The following is a 19,035-nucleotide window of genomic DNA, read 5'->3' as shown; positions in this document are numbered from 1 at the left end:
GTCCTCACACCCTTTGTGGAACTCCCCGCTCTGAGCATCCTCATACCCTTTTCTGAAACTCCAGGTTTATATATTCTCCAGTTCAGGCAGGAATGGTCAATCCTTCCCTCAGAGCAGGGAATTCCATTAAAGGGTATGAGGATGCTCAGAGCGGGGAGTTCCACAAAGGGTGTGAGGACAAGAGCATCCTCCTATCTCACAGGCCTCTTAACACCTAGTTTATAGCCTGAGGAGTCAGGCTCTATGGGCAGAGGGTGCGAATAGTCTATTGACAACAGTTTCTGGGAAATGGCATGGAAGACTATAGAATACACAGTTTTGGGTTATACCCATACCATGATGAACTGGTCTCAGTTGTCCTAACTAGGACAGTCACTAATTATAATGGCAATAATTAAGTTTAATGTCCTTGGAAAAGTTGGCTTAGTCCTACTTAAAAGTAAACAAACAGATTATGCTTGGCTCAGAAAACAGACATTATGTTTTTTAATAAAGCAATGAAGAAATTAAAGTAGCAATCTGCTCAGGTGAAAATGTTTCAGTATTCATGGATTATGAGCCTTAACACAAGCAGCCCAGGAGTACCTGTAGTAGTTGTTACTTTTGCTTGTTTCCTGATAGCTATTTTTCTGGCCAAACAAAAAACTGACAGAGCAAACAGACTTAAATGACTTCCAATTTAGAACTGGATAAAGATTACTTGAGCTTTTCATCAATCAAAACTGAAAATTTGCATCAGCTCTATTTGCCCTGAGGTAATTTTTCACCTGTCTCTGAACAGATTGTGTTTCATGTTCATCCAAAATATATCTTGTTCAATCATAAATAAGCATTTCCATTTATGAATGTTCTCTCTCCATTCCATTAAAAAATATCTCAAACATAAAAAAAGTATTTTCTTGGACAATATTGATACTCATTCAAGGTTAGATTTCCATGAGCAAAAAAACCCACCAACACCCTCCCCCACCACACTCCCCCCAGCAAAAAACAACCAGAGAAAACCCAGCCAATTTATTCAAGAAGTTGATGAGTACTTTTATCTCCTATGTCTTTACCCTCCTATGTCTTTACAATACAGGACACAAAAGCTGACTGTGTTCTATTGGATACTTTTCTCTTTTTTTTTTAAATTGTGTTGGGTCTAATTGGCTACTGTTTTTCGATCAATGGCACAGAATTAGGTCTGAAGTTGACCATTCTTTGAACAGAAGGAAGAATTATGAACTCATATAAATAATGCTAAGTCTCTTTCTAATAATTTACAGAATTTCATGTAAAATCTCAATGGAAAAACCTGGAGGGATGTAATGTTTTATTTTTCTGCTTCTTACTATAGTGAGAAAACACAGATCTGAGAAACAAATTTTATGATAATTAAAAAAATTGATAAAGAGAACTGATTAACTTAAAATGAAGAATTAGAACAGATGGCTGTCCTGACTAACATGCAGAATAGGCACAAGATATGCAGAAAAGATACAGATGGTTTTACAGACTAGTCTGGATGTTGAAGTGGTATATCTTCAAGTGAGACACTTCCATATCCATTAATTTCTTGTCCCTGTAAGACTCTGGGTCTAAGATGACTAAAATGAAAATAGACCTTTTTTTTTTTTTTTACAAACAACAATTAGACATATTCATTTACTTTGACATGAACTTGAAAAAATTGTACTAAGAATGAAACAATTTTATTGAAATGTATTAAAAGCATTTGGGTCAAAATGTGCCTTTCTTTAGAAACAAATTGCAGATTCACAGAATAGTTAAGGTTGGAAAAGATCACATGGGTCATCTGGTCTAACCTATCCTAAAGCACATTACGTAGGATTTTGTCTAGACAGTTATTGAATATCTCCAGAGAGAGAGATATATACCCACAACCTTTCTGGGCAATCACTTCCAAAGCAGTCACCCGCACAGTAAAGAAATTCTTCCTCATATTCAGGTGGAAATTCCTGAAATGCAGCCGGGTTTTCCTATCAGCTTAGCTAACAACATACCTCACTTCTGATCTCTGACTATTGACATATTCTTATACATTTTTAACGAGGTATTAGTTTTTTACTTAAAAAAATACCAACCCCCTCTGTGCCCCCAAAAACTAAACTATACTTTACATCATGTTGCAAGATTACTATATTTATTTAATTTCAGTGGCTGCGTGAAAGACTGGTTGTATCTCAGATTTTTTTTCCATTTAAGTGTATAACAAAAAAATAAGGAAATATTTATTACAAGTCTGATTGATAAATTGTATTGATAAAAAAAATCTCTAGTAATAAAGGCATGAGTCTGAAGATTAAAAATTAACTACTGCAATATATAATAAACAGATAAAAACTTGTATTTAACAGCAGACTCTATGAAGTTGGCAAGATGAGTGTCACTTTGTCATCCTGGGATGGGTTCCCCCAGCCTTAATCTCAGGTCACAAAAGCAGTTTTTTTTCCTAGGTGCAACTTACACATATAGCCACTCCTGAATCTGTAGAAAGTATGGTTCCTGTCTCTTCCCATGCTGCAGTATTAATGCTTGCTGACTCTTCCTCACCCTGATGACCATGGTAATTGCTACAAGAGAGAAGCTACAAGAGCAAAACTCCCTTTTGCACCCTGAGAAGGTTTTACCCCAACCTGAGTGCTACAGCCAAGATCAGTCCAAGAGGTAACCTCTGCCTCCACAGCTCAACCTTTCCTTTTCAGCCAGAATGTGCGAAATGTGTACATTTACAAAAACCACAGTGTACATTTACAAAAACCACAGTGTACATGAAAATAAACAAATAATATTCCATGAGATCTCAAACTTCTAGTGAGCTGGATCTAGAAACACAATCTTTAAATACCAGCTTTCAGTGATTATTATGACTCTGGTAAGTCAATGAGATTCATAGACTTGAAAGATAAATTTATCAAGAGGAGGATTTCAGGTGGTCTTATACTTTACTGATAAATTAGTTGAAGTTGTTAGTTTTTGTTTTGTTCTGAGTTGTTATTTAGTTTTCCTTAAAACGTCTGAAGTCCATGGGCATCCTAGTACCTTTAAACTGGAATCTGAGAAAGAAAATAATAAGCTGCTTCAAAGGCTTAGCTTGTTATATATTACTCCATCTCTGGAATGATTTGAAGAACTACAAGTAGAAACTTGTACAATTAGTTTCCTAATTTGTGCATACTTATTCCTTTCACTACTTGCATATATAAAGTTTTAAGTTTTCTGTCTTCATCCTTCATAATAAAAGACATCTTATGGAAGGAATTCAAAATTAGAATATGTAAGTAATAATACCTAATTTTAGTTATCACTTTTGGGTATTTTCTATAGTGCTTGGACATCCTAGTGGGTCATTCTCTCCATGAGACTTTATTACTTGTGGTACTTTCTTAATTTGGGAAATAGTACACTAAATTATTTTAGTCTGTCTATTTAGATATCAAGTACAGTGTGGAGTTTTGAACAAGTTATTTTTCATCTCTGTATTTGGTTGTGTTCCAAATTGGGGTTGAATGTAGCTTGTCCTTTTGATTTATATGCTTTTACATACAAAAAGTTGCGGTGGTATACATAAGGACAGAATTAGGTCCACTGGGTTATTACTATTCATAGAAGAAAATGCAGAAAATCTACTGGTAGTGCAGTCTTCCTAATTTAAAACCAGTGACAAGTGGAAGGTAAGATCCGACTTTATATTCTTCTGAACAAGAATCTTTTACTTCTCTGATGTCACTTTAAAATGAGTACATATCGAAGGAAAATAAAGTATCTTCTTTCTTTCAAAACAGACCTTTTCCTGAAATTTCAAATAATATGTTTTTCATTAAATATTTCATATTGTAAGATTTTCCTCATATGACTTAGAGTAGTAACAGAATTGTTACTACTGAGCAGATATATATGATAGCTCTACTTAAAAGGTAAATTCAAAAAGCTTAAATAATCTTCTGACATGTTAGTTTTACTTGAAACATATAGAAGATCATGTGCTAGGATCATTCAAGCTTAGTTCTGCAAAATGAATTCTATAAGCTTGCATATTCACGGAATTGGGGAAATATTAATCATTTCCCTTTCTTTTTTCTATGTTAATGGCTAAATCTCCACTCTATCAGTGTAAAACGCTTTGAAGAACAAATAATGATATTAGTTTTCATGTGTGAGGGGAAAAGTAAGTGGAATAGTCTGTAAGGTCAGGCTAATGCAGAAGAAGAAATAACAAAAACACAGCTGACAACTAAGGAGGAAAACATGTTTTAGCCACAGGTCAAATCAAATTGCCAAAAAGAAAAACAAATTTGAATAAAGAAAAAGAAAATCTTGGCCTATATACACAGCCAAGTTATATAAAAATTAATATTTCTTATGTCCCATGAAAGAATGAAAAGTGAAAATGAATTCTCAAAATAAAGTATCACAGCTGCCCACTAATAAACACATTCCAAAATGACAGCAAATGCAGTCCAGGGAATCCTAGCACCTCAAGCAAATTTAAAATAAATAAATATATAAATAAATAATGAAAAGAGAAGTGAGAGAAAAAGGAAACATTCATGAGAATTCAAGACAAGCTAGTTCTAAAAATAGCACAATATGATTTATAGAAATCACTTTCAGTGATTAAAATATAGATGAAAAAGACAGAGTTCCTGCTCTCTTTTTCCATCTGACAAACAACAAAAAATAAATAACACTGTGGGAAAATTCGGCCTAAAATGTCTGATTCATTTCTTATCCCTAAGCAAGTTCTCACAACTAGATATACCATTTCTCACATGACAGTTTAACTTTTAACTAATGAGAATTACTGCTATAGTTGTATTTGAATCTAGAAAAAAGTAATAATCAAATCTATTCTCCTTATGTATAGGAAACTCATAAGTGATATAAGCATATTTTCCAAAATTTCGTGTACTTGCATCAGAAAAGGAATTTGTCACCAGTAAAGTCTGTGAAAGAAATAATCCAACATTCATCTGAAAATTACTGATATGACAGTAGGAAACAAATTACTGACTAACCAAGGACATAATAACCTATTTTATGTAGGGTCGAATTGAAGTCGAATTACTTTATGTGATGTTTTTACTAAATATGTTTCAAAAGCAGCCATATGGTATTATCACCATATATCACCATATATACAGACAGTAAGACCATTAATTTGTGTCCTACTACTAAAGAAACAGGATTTTGCAGCCAAAGACAGTAAGAGAAAAAAGCCAAAATATCTTCCAATAAAGAAGTTTTTGTTCTATCAAGAAAAGACAAAGATAATATAATTATTATTACATTGATTGAATGCATAGTTAAACTGGTAATTATCCTGATGTGAGTACAGCATTTATTTCTGTGTTTCTGTTATATCTGCCATTTTTCTGGTGCATGTTGTATGAAAGATGAGAAGTTCAACATAAAATTTTGTAACTATGAAGCATTAGGTCGTTAAACTTAATATTGAAAAGAAACCTGAAGAAAAAAACTGTAACAAAAAGATGGTGATTTATCTTCATTTTTATTGGGTTTAATTGTGTAAATTCTTCAACAGTTCTCTTCAGAAATGAAATTTTTTGTTGTTCTGCTCTGAGAGTAGAGTGTAAACATAATTAAAAGTATAGAAACCCTTCTCAAATCAAGAAAAACGTCTTTAGATATCTGAGGGCTAGTATTTAATTGTGCGTGTAATCACTTCTACTGAAACTAATAAAATAATTATTGCTGAGTCCCCTGGTAAATAAATAAATAAATAAACAAGGGGGCAGGGAAGGGAGCATTGCTGAGTAGATTTGATTTTAAGAACCATCCTCAACACACAAACAAAGCTATGTATTTTTATATTTAGCATCCCCTTTTCTACTGAGCAGCAGTAGCTTTGGAGAATCAGAGAATATCGCTTTTTAAGGAAGGATTAGGCTAAGAGGCTTAGTTACCATGGCTCCAGTGTTTAGTACACATATATGATAAGATTTCCTACATACTCCCTCCTATCATACCACTTTAATTTTATCATTCTATTTCTGCAGTAGAAAGGAAAATTATTAACTTCCAGAAATTACAATACTCCTAAAGAAGAATATAACCTCCCATTCAAAACAATAACCATTCATAGCTTCTTTGCCAACTTCTTTGTGTTTATGTCTCATAGACCTTTAGTTTAACAGGCAATGAAAGCAAGAATACACTAGAAGGAAAAGCCCTTTCTCACACAGACAGCTTGAATCTGAGGGTAAAATGTGGAACATAGCTAAAGGTGGAATATCTTCCTTAGTCAAAAAGAAAGAATATCTTCCTCTTCCTTTGTCGAAAAGAAGGTCTTCTATCTTTTGTTCTGCTCTCTGGCTGACAGCAGTAATTTCCAGGTACTGAACTGAAAAGAAGATTTAAATATTTTGTTGAATAAGGATTCTTGTTCATATACCACATAATGTACTATTGCAAAGCCCATCAGACAGGGATACTCCTTTGTAATAAGCTGTGGACATAAATTTTTAAAACAAACAAAAAAACCTCCACAACTAAAACAGAAAAACAAACAATGAAACTCACTTAAAACTGTCCTAGCTCAAACATTGTATTAAATCACAATTTTGCTTTATGATTTTGTTGTAGGACTGTAATTTTCCATTTCTGAGTGATATTGAACTGGATAGTTCAATAACTCTAGACAAGTGTTACCTACTTGAAATATCTCTAGTAAAAAGTTTGTTTGTTTGTTTGTTTCACAGTGTAGTGAATAGAAGAATAGAAAGAGGGAACATTTTTTGCGTTTTTGGGTACTGGTCTCTATTGCATTAAAAAACAAGAAACACTTTCACCTTCCTTCTGAAAGAACGTAGCTCTATCTGATTGATATAGAGAAGAAGGAATAATATTATATCAAGGATTCTATAAATAATTTGTTGTATTGGTTTCAAAAAGAACCTTTTTCAAGCCAGAAAGAAATGAGACCCTGTGAGAGATGCATGCAAGTTTCCAATTTCAATTCTCAGAAGTAGGTTTATCACTGTATTTGTACCAGTGGAAGAAGAGAAACATCTACAGCTTTATGAGACCCTAATATTGAAAAAATATTAGTAGAATAAACAAAAAATCATGTATGTGAGAGGTTTCTTTTATTTACACATTATGTTTTAAACTGCTAGGTGCACTAATGCTTATTTTTCAAGTTTGCCTGAAGAAACTAGAAATGTACTGGCTTTAAAATAGAAAGCTTAAATTCTCACAAGAATATATTAAATTCTGACAGAGTTTTCAGGGGGGGAAAAAAAAGCTGTAAAGATTTGAAATAAACTAAACCAAAATGCTAAATACAGCAACACCAGAAAAGCAAATGAAATTAGATCAACCAACTCTGAAAAAATGCCTTGAACCAGCATGACTTTCAATATCTTATGACCATCTGAACCATTTATCAACTACTTTTCTACATACATTTTCTAATATAATATTTAAATATAATTTTAAATATTGAATTTCCTGAGTCCTTCAGTGGACTCATATGTGACTCATACACATGAAAGACAGTTGATAATCAGGTACAGAAATGTTCAGGTATGCCAAACATGGCCATTTTGCCAAAAGATTTCAAGAGAAAAAAAAAAAATCTCTATAATTGACTGAGTACCAATCCTGAGGAACCCTACAGTAGTGTGAGACACTGGATTATTATATCAATTATTGGCTTGGACTAAATCAAGTGTGTGTGGGGTCATGGGGGAGGAAGGGACAGGTTGAATTTCAGGAAGGTGAGGTAATGCCCTATCCCATACCCCAGTACTTGCAAGCCTCATTGGGCACCCCTGGAGGAGTTGTCAGTCAAAAACAGCCCAGGAGCACTGCCCACACCACACCCCAGAGCCCCTGACCCAGCCCAGGACTGGCTGGAACATGGGAAGTCCCACCTGGGGGCAGGGCATGAGGCCACAGGAGGGGCAGAGCAAATAAAAGCAACGACCTGTGCTCTTCATGCTTGTTTAAGCCCGGCTACCTGGACATATGGAGGCTGGACTTGCACGGGACTATGGATGGCAGTTATAATTCTCTCTTTTTCTCTCCCTTTCTTTGCTTTTTTCTCTCCTCTTAATCTCCTTTCTTAACATTTTGGGTAACAGGACCAGATGGATTGGATTTTGCTGATTTGTATGGGTTAGCATGGGCTAAGTCAATGCTTTGTGGAATGCTTTATTTTGGTTGTATTGTACCCTTTAAACTTTTGCCAAATTCTCTTATTTTGTAAAGTTTACTAGTAAAAGTACCTCCTGAGAAAATGTGTGCATCTTTTCTCCTATGTGCTCTCTCTTAAGGTGTTAAAGGAACTGAAGGCTTTTTTATTATATCCAGCGTGTAGATTTTTTGATGCTTTGTGAGCTCGTAGCTTGCAGTCTGGGGTGAGGTCTTACGGGTAGAAACTCTCTTTTACTTCAGTTGCAGATTCTAAGTTATGGGAAAGCAAACATATTCTACTATATGACAGTATTCTAGCACTACAGCAAGTTATTATACAGTATCAGTGGCTAATACCTGACTTTTTAATAATTTGGAGTTTCCTTCCAGCTTTCTCAATAAAATAACTAAGAAAATTATACCAAACTGTCATTAAGTCATTATGTTTCTAGAAATTCTGGAACAATTAAAGAAAAATAGAGAATTCATTTCCACTATATGAGGATTTCATGATAAAATGCAGTTTGATTTATTCATTAAATGTGCATTTAGAAAGATGTCCATGTGCATGTTTCTATCTTGGATGAACACTACTTTCACTTCCAATGTGTTAAACCTGGTAAGTTTCTATAATCCTAGTGGGGTTTCTTGGCATTTCAAATATATGAAAAATATAAAATCAGAAATAGAGCTCTAGATCTCTATTAGATTTTATACATAAGAAATATTAGACTATATTAAAAGAAATAAATAATATAATTTCAAACCTAGAATTTAAAAAAAATTATAGGCAAAACTTGTCAAAAGTTTCACTCTTAGTTTCAGTTTTCATATCTCATACCCATTTTGGGAAGGAATTTAGATCATGCTTGGTTTAACAACAAGCAGGTAAGCTAAAATACTGCTTGAACAGTACAAACATTAAATATACATCATTCTGTTGGGAGATAATGTTTGGTTCAAATTGGAATTGTTAGTCAAGCATCAGACTTTTTTGAAAATACTGCAGCCAAATTTGACTACTGGCTTGGAGTGCCCTATATAGGATGTGGAAGTGACAGGAATTTAAATGTATTCTGGACCATTACATTGCTAAATAGTATAGGATGGCAAGTCTCCATAATTCTCTCCCTTACTCCCCCACCTCACGCACATTCATAATTCATTCTCACACCGTATCTTGAAACTTTGAGTAGATGTCAAAAGTTTCACTAGAATGTTTCAACTTTCAGCCTTTGCATGCAAACTGAGATGAACTGTATAACCTGTTATATACCAAATGAAATGGGAAAATATGGAAAATAATATTGTAGCCAACTGTTTTGCATATGTCCTCAAAGTTGTGTGCCCAATGCATAATAAGCACAATGTAATGGAATATGAAGCCTGAATATGAGCCAACAGTGTACCCAGGTGGCCAAGAAGGCCAATGGCATCTTGCCTGTATCAGGAACAGTGTGGTCAGCAGAACTGGGGAAGTGATCATCCCCCTGTACTCAGCATTAGTGAGGCTGTACCTTGGGTATTGCATTCAGTTCTAGGCCCCTCAATTTAAAAAGGACATTGAGGTGCTGGAGTGTGTCCAGAGAAGAGTAACAAGGCTTGTGAAGGGTCTAGAAGGCATGTCTCATGAGGAATGGCTGAGGGAACTGTGTTTCTTTGGTCTAGAGAAGAGGAGATGCAGGGGGGACCTGAAAGGAGGTTCAGGGCTGGTCTCTTCTGCTGTGACTCAGTGAGAGGACCAGAGGAAACGGCCTTAAACTGAGACAGGGGAGATTCAGATTAGATATTTAAAAAAAAAAAAAAAAATCACTGTTAAGGTGGGCAGGCATCGGAATAGGTTGCCCAGGGAGGTGGTGGAGTCACTATTCCAGGAGGTGTTCAAGAGTTATCTGAATCTGTCACTGGGTGATATAGTTTAGTGATTACAGTAGTAGTGCTGGGTTGGAGTAGATAATCTTAAAGGTCTCTTCCAACCTTGATGATTCTACGATTCTATGACTCTATGAAATACATTTACTATTAGCCATCAATACCTTAAGATCTACTTTTATTTTACATTAGCAAAATTAATATGTTTTAATTATTGGGCCACCTCTGTAAGATATGTCTTTTCTGTTTAAATAATTTCTCAGTATGCTGCTCGCACTAAAATACACTGAGTTTAATAACCCCAGTTTATTTTCTTTAAAGCTTTTCCTTTTCAGTCAATATAAATATAAAAGTTTTAAAACTTTCCATTTTATACTAGATTAAATTTGGCCAAGCGTGACTGAAAGACTAGGACAGCAGTGAAATAGAGGTAAAAGATACTCTTAGGAGAGGAAAAAACCCTCAGTATTCCCTGGACATACACTAAAACGCTTAAAGAAACAAGGAGATATTTCTATCTAGTGCTTAATTCACACTGTATCAGAGAAACAGTATGTACTATACTACTTTAGTTTTCTTCCTGTTAGAAGCTTTACCCCTTCTGAAGAAAACCACCTGTAGCAACTGGATGGATCCTTTTCATCTGAAGAAAGTTTCGTTACCTGTCTTCAAACAAATTGTATTCATATTCTTCCTCTGTTCCCTTGTTCTGCCTGGTGTCCCACCCATGGGAGACAGTCCTCCATGGACTTTTCCAACCTGACTCATTCCAAATACGTTTCTCTATGAACTGCCTCAGCGTGAGACCCCACAAGGGTCACAAGTCCTGCCAACAAATTTGCTTCAGGGTGGGCTTCTCTCTCCACAGGGCCACAGGTCCTGCCAGAAGCCTGCTCCAGAGGAGGTTTTCCGTGGGTTCACAACCTCCTTTGCTGTGGTGTGGGGTCCTCCATGGGCTGCAGGGACACAGCCTGGATCACCACTGTCTGCATGGCAGGCTGCAGTGGAATCTCTGTTCTGGCACCTGGAGCACCTCTTCCCCCTCCTTCCTCACTGACCTTGGTGTCTGCTGAGCTGTTTCTCTCACACAGTCTCACTCCTTTTTCTGGCTCCAGATATGTTATCCCAGAGGTGCTACCACCACTGCTGATGGGTTCATTCCTGGCCAACAGCAGGTCTGTCTTGGAGTCAACTGGCATTTGCTCTGTGGCACATAAGGGAGGCTTCCAGCAGCCTCTCACAGAAGCCATTCCTTCAGCTCACAAAACTTTGCCATGTATACCCATGGCACTTTCAAACAGCTCTCCATTTGTTTACTTTTATCTATAAAAATAAGTTTTAATTGCTTCATTAGAACTGCATTAGAATTATTTTTAATTGTTACTAATACACTCATCTGATCATAAATAAATCCTATTAAAAGAGTTATATATCTCCTGTAGTTCACTGGAATATCATTTTCCTCTTTTTTCATTTGATAAAATTCTGAAGAGAGTGTGTAGATAGGTAAGAGGTGATTTCCATAGAAGCCAAGAATCTCTTACTCTCACTGGTGATGAGTCACACTATGCAGAAGACCTGAAGAGCTGCAATTTATAGAGAAAGAGAAAAGGGGGGAAAGGTTAGAAGCAATATGAATTTAAATACAAGAAATGTTAAACTCTATAAAAAGGAACACTCATGTCTTAGAAGTGCATGAATAGCCAAAGGGAAAAATTCAAGCTTTATCAGTATATGCCCTATATTCTGTATATTCTTTGAGTGGTCAGACAGGAATAAATTAAGGAGAAAGGAAGAAAAAGCATTCTTTTTTTAAACTCATTTGTTTGCTTGCAGCTGGAATATCAGGCATAATAAAGACTTAGTACAAGACAGCCTTAACTGAAGTTCACTAACACTGACAAATTTAATTTATTATTGCAAGTGTCATTTTACTCTGTTTCTTCAATATGTGACAAATTAGTTCAAATATCAGATCATGAAAATCATGAAACTCAAAAGTGGTTTTATAACTGCATTCTGACACAGTCCTTTATGTTTATCATTTGCCCAATGTTTTTTTCTTGTAGTGCATCAATAAATCAAAGCAACTGTTTGGCTGAAAGGCAGAATTTTTAGGTAAACAGGAAGAAAAAAACAATCTGGAGCCAATGTCAGTGCTGTGCTAGTAATAAGAACAACCTCTTCTTGGCAAAGCTAAATTCATGTTTTTTTCATTGCTTAGAATGATTCATCTAGGTTTTCTAATACTTAAGACATCACTTGGATTTACTTGGGCTGACCTCTTGTATAGGGGTGAATGCTTGCCTACACAAAACAAATTTCATTTTGACTAACTGTGGATAACTGTATAACTGTGTCTTACAAAACTGAAAAAGCTTTTGACCAAATTTATCCAACCAGGTCACTTTTTTGGGAGTGTTGCTAACATCGTAAAGGTCTCCAAATCTACAGAGGGAAAAGGCAACAAGCAAGGAGACAAGTGGAGCAAGACTGCTTTATGGGAGAGATGTGCTGTACAATAGACCCTGCAGTGTTTTTCTTTCTACCTGTTAGACACTAGATCAGTAATTATTGGGTTGGAACCACCCCGTGGGTGTCTATGTGTGTGTGGGAGGAGAAGGGCTAGGCCTAGACCTGCAGCCGAGATGGCCAAAAGCACATGATAGGGAAAGCCATGTGGCCAGGCTGGCCCACACCACTCCCCCAGAGCCTCTGGTTGGCTGTGACATCCCTCACTTGAGCTAGGGGGACAGTAAGTGGTCAGTGAACCCTAGGTCTTGCCCAGAGGGAGTGGCCACAGTAGCCAAAATCTATAAACAAGCTCATATGAGGTCTGCATTTTGCCTTGGCCTCTGCCCTCCTGACCTGTCAATGTGTGACCTTCTATGTGGTAACTATTTTTCTCTCCTCTCTTTATCCTTTCATCTCCTAATCTCTCTTTCTTTACTCTTGTGGGCAACTTAAAAACCTATTTTCTGTATTTCACTTTTCAGTATTTCACTTAAGTTGTATGGAGTTTGTGTTTGCTGGGTGTAACAAAGGTTCCCTACTCCATAGCAATACTTGCCAGTCCTAATAATCTGATGAATGCTTTTGTGAATTGGGTTCTTTGTACTAGGTGTTATAGTGAAATGCTTTTCCTTGGTTTGCAAGTTGTCTCTGTAAAACCCTTTTTGCCAACACGCCTATTTTCTCACCAAATTAAAAGAAATCTCTTAGAGACAAGTGTGTAGTCTTTCCTATGGACATGAACTCAAGGTATTAAAGAATCAAGGACTTTGCAAGAGTTTGTGTAGGCAAAATCTCTTGAAGTCTAAAATTAAAGTGTACACTCAGTAAGAGCTTGGAGCTTCTGTACCAGGGTATAACACCACAACACAGACTGGGGAAATGGAACACTAATTTTCGTTTTGGTTTTTTGTTTGCCTGTTTGGGTTTCTTTCTGCATGCCTGGGTTTTCTACCAAAAGAAGCTAGAACTGTAAGGGAAGAGTGCACCCAATTTCTTTAGAAAACCAAGATGTTTCTGGGTATCTGAAACTGATATAAGCATCTGCACAGACAGCCTTTTAGACCTTGACGTCATTCCCTCAATTTTTTCATTACAGTATCTCTCTTACTGTGAGTGAAATTTGCTCAAGTCACCCTACAAGGCCTTCTGTAGCATGCAACTTCAGAAGCAGGTCTAATACAAATGGCAGAGCAAGCACATGTGTAGCAGTATTTCTGCAGTTAACACATATTGTAAGAAATGTCCCCGTAATGGCATTATGGAGGTTACAGCCTGGAGAAGCATGATTGGATTTATTTGAGCACTAATCCAAGGGTTTTATGGAGTTCTGTGGTCTGCATATCCTATTACAGCATACCCAACCATTCAGGTGGGATATGCTTTGTAGTAATAAATTGTTGTAATTAATATTGTAATGAAAGCTAATGAATTTCACATTCCATAGATAAGTTTGCTCTGCTAGAAGGTAATATCTCTGTGTATGTGTGGCTTAGGTGAGATTTGGTCTGTGTGACCAATTCAAATGGAAATATTTTATCTTTCAACTTCAAAACAGATGCCCTGCTTATCAGTGTCAGTTTACAGCATGAGATTCCTCATGCTTGATTGCCTTTTGCCATATAAGAGTAAAATTGGCATCTTTAGTGGCAGGCTCTGAAAAATGAAGTGATTACAGTCTTGACAGAGCAGTATGGAAAACTTTGAGTTTCCTGTTGATGTGGGAGATTTTGTTCTCTGGGACTATGAAATCAGCATGTTTTAAATGCAGACACTTCATTCAGAAATGTACTGTCAAACTGTGATATAAAGATAGCTCTATTAAATGTAAAATTTTAATCTCAGAACTATAAGGTTTTATACAGAAACAGCTTTCAATAACTGAAGTATTTTACTACAATCATTTACTTCTAATCAATTTCTTGAAAAGATTTTCGGATACTTATGTAAAAAGAAAAAAAATGGTAAAACTTGAAAACAAAAATTCTGTCAGTTTCTATGAACCATATAGTGCAGCTAGAGATGATAGTATACATTTAACTGAGTGCAGGAAAATTTTTTAGTGTTTCTTATGAAGAGAGAAGTAAATGATTGAGGGAGGGAAGATTAGAGATAATGTATATAAAGTCATTTTAGATTGTGCTTCAGGAAGGACTATCAGACTGGAAATTATTGAAGTTTAAATAGTAAGATTGGATATGATACTAATACAGGTTTTGAAACCAATAACTGATGTACTATAAGACAGAATAAGAAATATGATTAACAGATATATGATAATTGAAAAACAGATACCATTTACTGAATATAAAAGGTTGTGTGATTTTTTTTCCTATGGAACAGATCTATCAGGAAGATGTTGAACTATTTAGTTGTAGTCTTTCCAAATACAGAATACAGCCTGCCAGATTACATTTCTTTGCTGAAAAAGGAGAAATGTAGAGTGGCACTAGCTATTATGTCATGTTGAACAGTTAGATGTGGTTTTGAGGACCTCTTATCAGAATGCCTAAATGCTCTTCAAGTTACACCACATCACTATGAAGAACCTATTTTCTGCTCTTTGTATGCAAAATGCTAAGAAAGTTTACCTGGTAAATTCTTCTAGGACCTCTGAGAGGAAGTGACCTCAAGGTTTAGATTTGATATTAGGAAAAATATTTCCACTGAAGGGGTTGCCAAGCCCTGTAACCGGTAGCCCAGAGAAGTGACTGAGTCATCATCCCTGGAGGTATTTAAAAACATTCAGGGTAGACTTGGCAGTGCTGGGTTAATGGTTGGACTTGATGATCTTAAAGGTTTTTTCCATCTTAAAAGATTCTGTGATTCTACGATCTCATCTGGAATTATAACTTATTTGCATAATAGCACTGATAGGATTATTTTTCTAGAGCTCTCTTAGGAAGGTTGACAGCAGCTACCCTGCCGTAAGTCTGTCAGGGACAAATGTCAGCTGTAACATGGTGCTACAATTTTTACACATTGGGTTACTGTTATCAGTGATCATAAATACATTTGAATTACATTGGCCATTATTTCTTAAACAAATCTCCTGCTTTATGAAAGAGTCATATCCTGGAATGAGTAATACATAAGAGATAGGGAAATAAACACAAATTTTTATATTATCATTGATCAAATGATTATTTTGTGATCTTTAATGGCATACAATTTATTAAGGATAATTTAAACTCTTTTATCAGTTTTTTTACTTTATTCACTTTTGCATAAAAAATTAAGTTCAAAAATATGTGACAATTTTTAAGTAAGAAAATATTTATAATTTCTTAATAACATATAATTTTATTTTAATATCAAAGTTGTAGCAAACTGAAACATATTTGCTCTCAATTACCCTTTGAAAGAACATTTTTTGGGAATTTTTTTTTTACTGGTTGATTTACTTATTGATTGACCTGAAAAGATGTAACCAAATTCTTCAGTACTTCTGAAGATCATCTCTGGTCACCTTCTGAAGTCCCTCTAATAATTTTTGTTTTTTTTTTTAATAGAGTTAGAATGCAATAACCCACAGTGAACCTGGATATTGGGGTTTATTAAAGAAGCAAAGGGATTAGAGTTATTACCCTACTAGATTTTCACTCATACTCCCTTGCTTGTTCCCCTCAGCATTATGATTGATAGGTCTCAGCCTCTCATCCTAGCAGGGAGGTCTCTGCTGGCCAAGAAAGGCTGGTCACAAAGTTGTGTGGATTGTACTGTTCCACTCCTTGCAGTTACCAGTCTTGGGTGCTACCAGCCAAAATCCCTTGGCTTCACCCTCTATTCATCTAAATGTGTCATCCCCAACTTCACACCCCTCCTCAGCTTTCAGGATCTTTTCTCCAGCCAGTAGCTTCACCGCTTTCTTTCTAGATCCCCTCTTTCCAGGTCCACTTCTTCTTTTTGGTGTATATTTCTTTCAGGCTCTTGTCCCTTGTTTTCCCATCTGTCCAGGCAGATTTTATGTGCATAGACACAATTTATGATCTGTTTCTCAGCTGGAGTTTTGGAGGATTCAGGACAAGCTCTTTGATTTGCCACTGTTTGTATAACTTTCCCTAAACCCAGACTGCATGAATTTTGAGGAGGGCAAAAGTCCTGCCCCTAGTGAGGAAAAATATTCTACACCAATATATGCTGGGGGCCAGTTGTCTGGAAAGCAGACCATCAGAAAAAGACCTGGAGGTCCCGGTGGACACCATGTTGAACATGATCAAGCAAAGTACTGCTGCAGCCAAGAAGATAATGGTATCCTGGGCTACATAAGGCAAAGTATTGTCATTGGGTTGCGTGAGGTGATCCTTTCCATTTTCTCAGCACAGGTGAGGAATATAGTGTCCAGTTCTGGGCTCCTCAATACAAGGCAGACATAGGCATACAAGAGAGAATACAGCCACTAAGATGATTAAGTGACAGGCACTCTCTCATATGATGAAAGATAAAGCTAGGACTGTTCAGCCTACAGAAGAGAAGACGGGCAGGGTGGAGGGGGTGGTGGGACTTGTCTCTCTCCTGGTGGGAGTTTGCAAAGAAAGTGGAGCCAGGCTCTTCTCAGTGGTATTTAGTGACAGCAGCAGAGGCACTGGGCAGAAAACAAAATACTGGAGGTTCCCTCTGAACATTAGAATCTAAACACAGTGAGAATCTGTGAGAATCAGACCGAGCACTGACATATGTTAACCAGGGAGATCGTGGGGTTTCCCTCCTTTGAGGTATTCAAAAGCTGTCTGAACATGGTCCTGGGCAGTCAGCTCTACATTGCCCTGCTTTAGCAGAGAAGTTGGACTGGATGACCTTCAGATGTCCCTTTCAGCATCACCATTTTTTGACTTTATGATTCTGTGACTTTACGCAATAGTTTCATGTCTAAAGGTTGATCTATTTTAATGTGGAAAAGTAGTGTTATTGCATTTTTTATAAAAAAAAAGTGGGGAAGAGAATGAAAAAATACTGCAGAAAACAACTTTGAAGCCTTAAGGGCATAAACAGCAAGGAGGTTTTTTTTTTTAGGTTTACTCTATTTCTTACAAGGTTTTTGCAAAATTTTCAGATCAACATTTTTAAATAGAAGCAGCTGAGATTAAAGGAGGATACTTTAGTTTCCCTAATGTTTGAACTCATTTCAAGAACCTCAGAACTTATTCATAAATTTTTTGACAGAGCTACATAGCACTGAAAATAGAGACACGGAGAATATTAGGATTGTTTAAATAATTACATCTGATTACATAAAAGGTGAAAAAAATATTCAGTAACTAAGTGCAAAATTTTTAGAATTTCAAAAATTTACTGCTCTTGTTGAAAGCTGATGTTGGAAGGAAAGTAAGTAAACCAAAGTCTCATTTACGCAGTCTTGGAGAGGTCAAATTGAAATCTCTGCTTTGAAGCGTATTTTATTATTGCCAGACACTGCAACAAGTAGGAGGAAATGAATGAAATCCTATGCCAGAATAGGTGGTGAGATAAAGTATGAAATTGTAGCTTGAGCATTAAATAGATTCTTGACCCTGTGTCATATTACAGATGATCCCTAACACTGCATTGCTGGCCTAATCAATTCTTTTAAGGAGAAATTGTATCCTACAGAAAAAGCTTCTCTAGTTGAAAAGCTCCTATGAAATTCAATATTTCGATAATTAGGTATATTCTAATAAATAACCTTTTCTTTAGAAAGTTTTCTACCTGCCTAAAACATACACAGGAGATTTACTTTTTTTATTTGTTCCAGAAAAAAACCTAAACAAAACAACACAACAGCACAAAAACTGTTTGAATTCCAGTATTTTTATCTTAAATTTTTGCACTTGAAAGAAAGCTTAGACAAAAGTCTAGAAAGGACAGAACAATAAAAATATACCTAAAAAGAAGACAGGAGTCTTTGTCAGCTTCATAAATCATAGCTTTGAAGAAAATAATACAGTATTCAGAACTGTAGATTATTTGTGTCTTCCATTTCACTGGTCTGGAATTTTATTTTTTATTATCATCTTATTGAATATAAAAAGTAGTCTTGTATGTGTAAATTGATATAATGCCTGCAAATTGTAACACAGGAAGCAAGTAGGGTATGTGGGTGCACTTGTATGAAGATGTAAGCTCTGCAATTGCAGTACTGTTACTCAATTGGAGCTCTGTAATGCAGTAATAAATATTTATAATAAATAATTTATAACATATAATTATATATGTTTGCTATATTATAATATATTATTTATATATTACATTATAATATATTGTTATATAATATATTATATATTATAATGTTATTAGATAAATAATTTAATTATTTAATAAATATTTATTTCTATCTCAGCCTGCAAAAAGAAAATTATTAGAATTATATAAAGACCTACTAAAAAATTGGAGATTTGATGAAATATTTTTGCAGAAGTCATTCCAGAGTTAATACTGAAGACATTATTATCATCTTGTATTTGTTTTGTACATGTACAACTATGAGGCTATTTGAACCTATTGTACAACTAT

Source organism: Lepidothrix coronata, unplaced genomic scaffold (assembly GCF_001604755.1).
Source record: "Lepidothrix coronata isolate B3197 unplaced genomic scaffold, Lepidothrix_coronata-1.0 Scaffold15, whole genome shotgun sequence".
Lineage (NCBI taxonomy): Eukaryota > Metazoa > Chordata > Aves > Passeriformes > Pipridae > Lepidothrix > Lepidothrix coronata.
This window is presented reverse-complemented; position numbering follows the sequence as displayed.